Raw genomic sequence first — 9,799 nt, forward strand, 5'->3', positions numbered from 1 at the left:
ATGTGGTCTCCGCCTCAACTTCGGTCCTTGAATCCCGTCATTCGGTGCCAGATGCTCCACCCCGACGTCCGCTAATCCCTCATCTATTGGCAAACTGGAACGCTCCGGATCCATCCTGTGTTTTGATTTTCGGTGAGATTTTTCTTGCCCCAGGCAGAGATGGCCGAATTTCGGCCATCTTCAAAAATTTTGGCCGAAATTTGATCAAAATTCGACTGAAAATTGACAAAAAATTGTCAAATTTGACCAATTTTGGCGAAAGATAGATTTCTCCCTAGACCGAGATGGCCGAAATTCGGCCGAAATTGGGACAACCGCACAATTTGGGACAACCGCACTGAAGTTTTTTAAAGACGGTACAAGCTCAGTGCACTTGCAGCTTGTAGCTCAAGTTTTCTAGAAATGAGCAGCACTCAGAAATCATTTCCTCGAATCCAATGCTCAGCTTTTCTATGGTGGTTTCCGTCTCATGCAAGAGCAACAAAGGTATACATGCGAGGAACAGTACGTGGCCTTTTTTGTTTTCAAACTCCCGAAAGCTCAGTGCCTGCCATCCAAAATTCTACTGTTAAGCTGAAAAGAAACGTCCGTCCCGACGACCGCATTCAAGAATCAGAATTTTATGTTCTTTTGACGACCTAGACTGGATCTTCGGTGCGTGATACTTTTTCAATAAAATTAGTTTCAGCTGAGGACCTTTCACCTCTGTGTCCCGACGACCCGAGCGAACACACACACACACACACACACACACACACACACACACACACACACATGCACACACGCACACACGCACACACACACACACACGAAGGTGAGGTTTCAGAGGCATACCACCAAGATCCAGCTCCTACCACAACTAGCGACTCCTGCTATGCGACTAGTCATGGAGACTTCCCCTGTCCTAAATCTCATCTCACTCACTCTCCTACTAGCCTGGTATTCCCCGGCCAAGGCAGTGCCATCACTGCAAGAACAAGCAAGAGCGCTGCTTGCCTGGAAAACCACACTACAAAGCCAGCCAGCCCAGTTGCAATCCTGGGGAAGGGGAAACAATTACATGGCCCTGCAGCTGGTACGGCATCAAGTGCATCAAGCATCAAGCAAGGCACCAAGAGGTGATCACCGAGATCTCTCTACGGGGGTTGCGGCTCAAAGGGGAGCTCGACACCCTCAACTTCACGGCGTTGGCAACCCTAACAAGCATCCAACTCTCGAACAATCTCATAAGGGGCTCCTTTCCACCTGTTTTAGCATCATCCTTGCCAAACCTACGGCACCTCATGCTCGAGCAGAATGAACTCTATGGTGAAATACCTAGACAAATAGGACAACTAGAGGGTCTTGTGACACTTGACTTGTCTGGCAATCTCCTGTCTGGTCCCATCCCCAGTGAACTAGGCTACCTAAAGAAGCTGGTCAGGTTAGATTTTTCCGGTAACAACCTCACAGGTCCCATTCCAAGAAATTTAGGGAATATTACTAAACTCAAGATCTTGTACCTTGATAGCAATCAATTCTCTGGACATCTTCCTCGAGAACTAGGCTACCTAGTGAATTTACAAAAGTTGTCTATTAGCAAAAACGAACTCATGGGTTCCATCCCCGATACTTTTGGGAGTCTGATTAACCTCGTTGGCTTGTATCTATGGGATAACAACCTGTCCGGCCGTATTCCTCGAAAACTAGGTTACCTAGTGAATTTAGAGATTTTGAATCTTAGCAATAAGAAGCTCAAGGGTTCAATCCCAAATGTCTTTGGAGATTTGACTAAGCTCACTATCATGTACCTTTATCGTAATCAATTCATCAGATATCTTCCTCGAGCACTAGGTTACCTGGTGAGTTTGAAAGAGTTGGATCTTAGCAAGAACAAGATCATGGGTTACATCCCCACTACCTTTGGAAGTTTGAATAACCTCACTGCCTTGTACCTATGGGATAACCAACTTTCCGGATGTATTCCTCAAGAATTGGGTAACCTAGTGAATCTAGAAAAAATGATTCTTAGCAATAACAAACTCATGGGTTCCATCACCAATATATTTGGAAATTAGACTAAGCTCACTACCTTACACCTTGATGTCAATCAATTCTCTGGACATATTCCTATAGAAATTGGTACGTTAATGGATCTTGAAGAACTTGAGTTGTATGGTAACAATCTCTCCGGTCCCTTGCCACCCGAGTTGTGTGTGCTGGAAGCCAGCTCAAGTATTTAACTGCATGTGATAACAACCTGAATGGACCTCTGCCATCAAGTTTGGTAAACTGCAGAAGCCTAGTCCGACTTCGTCTTGAAAGGAATCAAATAGAAGGAGATATTTCTGAGTTGGGAGTTCATCCAAATCTTCTCTATATGGATATGAGCTCGAATAAACTGTTTGGCCAATTATCATATAACCGGAGGGAAAGTCGTAGTCTCACAATGCTATGACTCTCAAACAACAATCTCACGGGAAAAATTCCCATAAGTATGGGGCAACTACCTCAGCTAGGGATACTTGATCTTTCATCAAACAAGCTTGAAGGAAATATTCCAAGTGCACTAGGCAACCTAAAAAGTTTGTTCAGCTTAAGCCTCGCAAATAATTTGCTCCATGGAAGCATTCCACAAGAAATTGGAGCACTGTCCAATTTGGAGTTGTTAGACTTGTCCTCAAATAACCTAAGCGGTTTTATACAAGGATCAATTGGCAATTTATTAAAGCTCCGCTCTTTGAATTTTAGTCACAATAACTTTGAGGAAACATCCCTACGGTGCTAGAGGAAACTTGGCAGAAACACTAAGATCGAATGAAAGAGCAGTTGAAAAGGAATGGAGAAGACGGATACATATTGTGTTGGATGTAGTTCATGCTTTGGCATACATGCATCATGATTGTTCCTCACCATAGTCCACAGAGACATAACAAGTAGTAACATTTTGCTTGATCTTGAATATAAAGCGTGTGCATCTCTGACTTCGGTACGGCCAAAATTCTCAATATTGATGGCTGGGATATCACAAGACTTGCTGGGACGAAAGACTATCTTGCCCAAGGTAAACAAAAGTCAAACCTTAATAACTAGTTTTGCAGTTTGGTACTACATATGCAAGTACATGTAAAATCTGTTATATTTTGATAATTACGATGAACCTTTAACTGTTTAGTTGCAATACATATACTAAATAGCTGATATTATTTGTAGAGCTAGCATATACAGAAAATTTGATGAAGAAATGCGACGTATACAGCTTCAGAGTGCTTGTTTTGGAGCTATTTATGGGATCCCATCCAGGAGAATTGCTCTCATCCATCTCACTGGCCACCAAGAAGAATGATGTGTGCCTGCAGGACTTGCTAGACTCTAGGCTCGTGCTCCCAGATACAGAAACCGCTAGAGAAATATACTGCATGCTCAGTGTTGCAGCTCAGTGCCTGGAGCCAAGTCCATCATGCAGACCAACAGCACAACATGCCAGTGATGAAGTATCTATGATTAAAGCATGTGAAGATCATGTTGATTATCTGCATGCTTGCGTCGCCATTCCTAAACAGTAGTGCCGATATATGGCCATGGACAATAATGAATTAATATTTGTGTCACCAGGGTGCGCTCTCTGATACCCACCTACTTTCTTAAAAGAACGTAGTGTCTCTGTAACTATAAAGAAATGTAAAATTCTGATGGTATTTATGGAACTACTAGCAAATTTGTAATGTAAGCATCATACCATGAAAACCCGTTTGGTCTGCTTGTAAACTTGTATGATGTGACAATTACGTTTAAATTGATGGCATTAGTCATGTCTTGACGCATTGGTTATGCCCTGGAGGTGCAACTTTGAAGGAAGGCTGCCTACTTGTTCGGCCATCGCCCAGCGCCACCAATCCATGACTTTTGCTTCCCAATCCCGAACCCTGCTTCTTGATCAAAAACAAGAATTGCCAAAAGTGTTCGGTAGCTTCCTCAGCTAATGCTCCGTTCCCATGGGCTGACAACCCAAGAAGCTAGAATGTGGCCCCATCAGGAGGGAATCACCTGGCTTTCAGGCCAATAAGCAAGGAAACGGGTGGATTGGCCTATGATTAATGAATAAAGTGTGTTTAGACTAAAAAAATCTGGAATTTTTCAAAACACATGTTTTTTGAAATTTTTTTCAAATACGTGTTTTCAAATACACGCTGGAACATTTTTTGAGTGATAAAAATCATTTTCCTGAACTACGCAAACATTTGTTTTTACATAGTACAAACACTTTCCAAAAATGTCGCGAAGACATTTTTAAATCTTCTTTTTTTGTGGTAATTTAAATCTCCTTTTTAAAGGTACCATACATTTTTAATGTACAAAACTTTTTTTGAATTAAGTGAGCATTTGTTTTTCATTGGTGAAAGGAATCAAAGTTAGTGAATGAGGACACTTTTTGTTTTTTCCTAGGAAGGATAAGACTCCTTTTAAATTACAGTAATGGGAATGACCTTGAGGGGTAACTATTGTGACGAAAGTAAGCTATATCTGTAATTATATTGAGAGGATATGTCTTGGGCTTTGTCTAATTTCCAAAGATGTGCAAAGGTTTGCTAAACAAGAATAATTATGACTTCTATGGGTGAAATTCTGCAATATTAGTGACATCACGCAGGAAAACAAATTGCACTAAGAGAAAACCTAAAAAAACTTATGAACATACACCAAGAGTTTCATTCAGATGAGGTTGCATTCAAAGAAAGTAACTGTTCATAAAGCAGGATACGAAACTCACAACCACAAGGACGTTTCCAGCTGTAGAAATTTGCTTCGGTGCATATTCAATAATCAGTTGAGCATACCAAGGAAACAATTGATAATTTGGTAAAGGCATTCCGATAAAATGAACTATCTAGATTCAACACAGACAAATTGAAGTATACCGACGATTTTGCCTAACAATGAACTGGAGAAAAAAGAACATAAATTGTCTACAAGTCGGGGAACTTGACGTTCAGGAGACGACAGGGAATTGGTTGTGACTGTGAAGGAGTGGGGGTCGATGTCCATGGCAGATAGGTCGTCGAGGTGCTTCATAGATTTTGTAGATGTCGTTGACTTGTCATACCAAAAAGCTCTACCAGTCTGGATGTCAGCCCCTGATTCTGGTGCAGCCTTGAGGTATGGCATCAACGTCAACAAAGGCAGTATCATTGGCTGTGGCAATGTCTCCTTTCGGAGGAAGTGGCGCGATTTTTTGTGATGGAGAAATTATTATAATGGGGAGGGTGTTATGTCCCCTTGCTTGCGAGAGAAATGGCATCGATACGGTGTGTGGAGAGCAACAAAACTAGGGGAGTCACTTGTGGAGAACAACCGGACTAGAGAGAAGAAGCAAGCTGGAGACAAAGACATAATTTCTCTCTTCATTTGCTTTCAGTACGGTTAATACAGTTTATAATGGTACATTAGACAAGTTTGCTAGTTCCATACATGCCATCAAATTTTTACTTTTCTTGCTAGTTACAGAGGAAACTAAACTTTTTTAAACAAGCATGTAGGTATTAGAGAAGAAACTAAATGACTCAAATTCATCATCCATAATCATAGGCACTACTGTGCAGGAATGGTGAGGCTAACGTGCATATAATCAACATGATCTTCACATGCTTTAATCGCAAATAGCTCATCACTGGCACGTCGTGCTGTTGGTCTGCGTTATGGACTCAGCTCTAGGCACTGAAATGCAACACTGAGCATGCAATATATTTCTCTAGCAGTTTCAGCATCTGGGAGCACGAGCCTAGAGTCCACCAGATCCAGTAGACACACATCATTATTCTTGGTGTCGGATAAGAGGGATGAGAGCAGATCGCCTGGATGGGATCCCATAAATAGCTCTAGAACAAGCACTCGGAAGCTATATACGTCACATTCTCTGTATACGCCAGCTCTGAAATTAGAACCAATTAATTAATATATGTATTGCAACTAAACAGTTAAAAGTTAATCATAATGATCAGAATACATCACAATTTCACATGTACGTAGATATGTATAGTGCCAAACGACAAAATTAGTTGTTAAGGTTTGATTTTTGGTTACCTGGGGCAAGATATCCCTTCGTTCCAGCGAGTCTAGTGATATTTTGGCCATCAATATTGAGAACTTTAGCCATACCGAAGTTAGAGATGCAAGCTCTAAATTTCAGATCAAGCAAAATGCTGGTGCTTTTTATATCTCTGTGGACTATTGGTGACGAACAATCATGATGCATGTATGCTGAAGCTTGAACCACATCTAGCACAATATGTATCTGCCTTCTCCAATCCAATTCAATTGCCCTTCCATTGAACCTCAGTGTTGCTGCCAGGTCTCCTCTCTCCATATATTCATATATAAGAAACTTGCCTTGGCTGGAGGAACAATACCCAAATAGTTTCACGATGTTCCGATGCCGAATCTGCACCAATGCCTCAATTTCACGTCTGAAAACTGACTCGCTTACACAACACTCATCTTCAATCATGTGTATCTTCTTCACTGCAAATGTTTTGGATGTTGGAAGTCTAGCCTTGTAGATAGATCCATATCCTCCAGTTCATATACAATGTATGTTGCTAAAATTGTTGGTTGCTTCAACGATTTGCTTGAACACATTTGCCCCATCAAAACTACAAATAGAGAAGATGTTTACCTGTGTTACATTAGTGTTATTTGCACTGGATCTCTTACTTTCACGTCGAAACATCAATATCACCACAACAAGAACAAAACATATCAGCGCTGGAACGATGGCTAGTACAAGTGTTTTGTATATTTTCCTTTTCCCTTTGCTCTGAGTTGCACTACTACAAGGGGGCAATCCTTTCACTACACGACATAGCATCTTATTATGCATGAACCACTGTAATGGAGCTTCTTGGAAGAGCTTACTCTCGGGGACTGGTCCTTCCAATTCATTGTAAGATACATCAATGGATGTCAAGCCTCCCATACTATGAAATGATGATGGGATGGAGCCATTAAGCTCATTGTGTGAAAGATTAAAAGTATCTAGCATGATCAGACCAATAAATTGGCTTGGTATTGTCCCAATAAATGAATTATCACTTAAATCCAACAGTTCATGTAAGTTGTGCAACAGCGCTAGTGTGGCAGGGATGTTTCCTATTAAGTTATTGCCTCTCAAATTCAGTGAGTGAAGCTTTAAACAATTTTCAACTGGTCCTTGTATCAAACCACTTAGGTTATTTGATGACAAATCCAGCAACTCCAAACTGGACATTGCTCCAATTTCTTGTGGTATGCCTCCATGGAGGAAATTGTCTGCCAGGCTCAACTGGAACAAATTTTTTAGATTGCCCAGTTCACTTGGAATCTCTCCTTCAAGCTTGTTTGATGAAAGATCAAGTACCTTTAGTTGTGACAGTTGCCCCATATTTGCAGGTATTTTACCCATGATGTTGTTTTTTGAGATGCCTAGCTTGGTAAGATTACGACATTCACCCCAGTGATAAGACAATTGACCAAATAGTTTATTTGACCTCATATCCATATACAACAAATGTGGATAAACTCCCAACTCGAAGGTATCTCCTATTTGATTCCTTTCAATACAAACTCTGACTAGGCTTTTTTGCAGTGTACCAAACTTGATGGCAGTTGTCCATTCAAGTTGTTATCAAATGCTGTTAGATGCCTGAGCAGGCTTCCAGAACACAACTCAGGTGGCAAGGGACCGGAGTTCCAAACGCACGAGGTCCATTAAGGTACCAATTTGTCGAGGAATATGTCCGGAGAATTGATTACCACCAAGACTTAAGGTAGTGAGCTTAGTCAAATTTCGAAAGATATTGGGGATGGAACCTTTGAGTTTGTTATTGCCAAGATGCAATGTTTCTAAATTCTTTAGGTAACCTAGTTCTCGAGGAATATGCCCGGAAAGTTGGTTACCCCATAGGTACAAGCCAGTGAGGTTAATCAAACTCCCAAAGGTACCGGGAATGGAACCCATGAGTTTGTTGTTGGCAAGTGCCAGCTCTCGTAAATTCATGAGGTAACCTAGTTCTCGAGGAAGATATCCGGTGAACAGATTACCGTAAAGGTATAAGGTAGTGAGCTTAGTAAAATTCCCTAAATATATGGGAATGGGACCTGTGAGGTTGTTGTTGGAAAAATCTAAAGTGTCCAGCTCCTTTAGGTAGCCTAGTTCACCGGGGATGGGACCAGACAAGCGATTGTTTGACAAGTTCAGCCTCACGAGACCCTCTAGGTGATCTATTTGCCTTGGTATTTCACCGGAAAGCTCATTATCCTGGAGAAATAGGTGCCGCAGGTTCGGCAAGGAGCCAAGGACGATGCTAAAGCAGGTGGAAATAAGCCCCTTATCTGATTGTTGGAGAGGTTGATACTCGTCAGAGTACGCAACACCGTGAAGTTGAGGGCGTCGAGCTCCCCTCTCAACCGTAAGCCCGGTAGAGAGATTTCGGTGATCACCTCTTGGTGCCTTGCTTGATGCATGCTGCAGCTGATGCCGTACCAGTTGCACGGCCATGCAGTTTTGTTTCCTGTTGACTAGGATTGCAGCTGGGCTGGGTGGCTTTGTAGTGTGGCTTTCCAAGCAAGGAGAGCTCCTGCTTGTTCTTGGAGGGATGGCACTACCGTGACAGGCAGAAGCCAGACTAGTAGGAGAGTGAGTGGGGTGAGTTTTAGGAGAGGGGAGGTCTCCATGGCTATTCGCATAGCAGAAGTAGCTCTTGGTGTATGGCTGTGAAGCTTCAGGCTATGGTGTTTGTTACCTTGATATATATGCTAGCTGCAAGATATAGATAGCACTTTGATAGAGATGTACAACTCACAGCGAGACTAGCTAGCCATTTCGCCTGCTCGGCGACTAGCTAGCCACCTGCTCCATGAGACAGTATAATGTTAAAGAGACGTGCGTGCAGAAGTTTGCATCATAACTTTTTTGGTTTGGAAGAAATTTGTCCATCGGGTGACTTCTAATTGTCTTGAAGGAGCATAATAAGAAAACAAAGTGTTGGTGTGAAACCAAGACTTGACTGTTATGAACGTTGAATCCCATGAAGACTTCTTTTCTCAAGTTGCTAGTGGCAAACACTTTTTTGGAATGACAAAGAGTAGAAGATCATGTGCAGCGCAGGTGGGACGTGGATTTTTAGAGCTTAGGTTCATGGACACCTCTTATCCATACCCTTCGATATAGCTTTGAGATCCGTACTAGACAACTAACTTACAGCCTGAATTTTTCTCTTTTTTGTTGCTTCCAAATAAAACAATATATGAACTTCAAACTTTGCAAGATAGCAAAACATTCTTACTATAATGAGAGAAAAAACTTATAGATTTTTTTGACCGACATAAATATACAAAATGAGATTTTCTTTATTCAAAAATGTTATTTTTAGTACTTATGATGCATGAAAATATCTGAAAGTTTTTTTCCCACATTCGAGTTAGAATGTTTTGTTGTGATGCAAAGTTTGAAGTTCATATGTCGTTTTATTTGGAAGAAACAAAAAAGAGAAAAGTTCTCGCACAAATCGCGATGCATAGATGGATGGCTAGATAAGGAGGTGCACCTAAGCCTAAGCTCCACAGGATATTTCCCTGCAGTGCAGTGCCTTCCAAACCGACAGTGGCTATGAGCCAAGTTATGTGTAGGACCTTCTTGATATGCATCAGGAACCATGGGAAATTCAGGATTTTCTTCATATATGGGTCGGGTATCTGTCCACCAGGTAATTTATGTGTCTACTAGCAAGCTTAGCCATAGCGGCAGTAAATGTTACCTCCACGTATTTGTGTTTGAGAACACCCC

The 9,799-nt window shown here is 41.6% G+C and overlaps 2 pseudogenes; one reads left to right on the forward strand and one right to left on the reverse strand.

Moving 5' to 3' along the window:
* The first annotated feature begins 886 nt into the window (after positions 1-886).
* The window catches only part of LOC119352677, a 20,469-nt pseudogene continuing 11,556 nt past the window's right edge, over positions 887-9,799 (forward strand).
* LOC119352680 lies at positions 5,560-8,688 on the reverse strand (annotated as a pseudogene).

Source organism: Triticum dicoccoides, chromosome 2A (genome assembly GCF_002162155.2).
Source record: "Triticum dicoccoides isolate Atlit2015 ecotype Zavitan chromosome 2A, WEW_v2.0, whole genome shotgun sequence".
NCBI lineage: Eukaryota > Viridiplantae > Streptophyta > Magnoliopsida > Poales > Poaceae > Triticum > Triticum dicoccoides.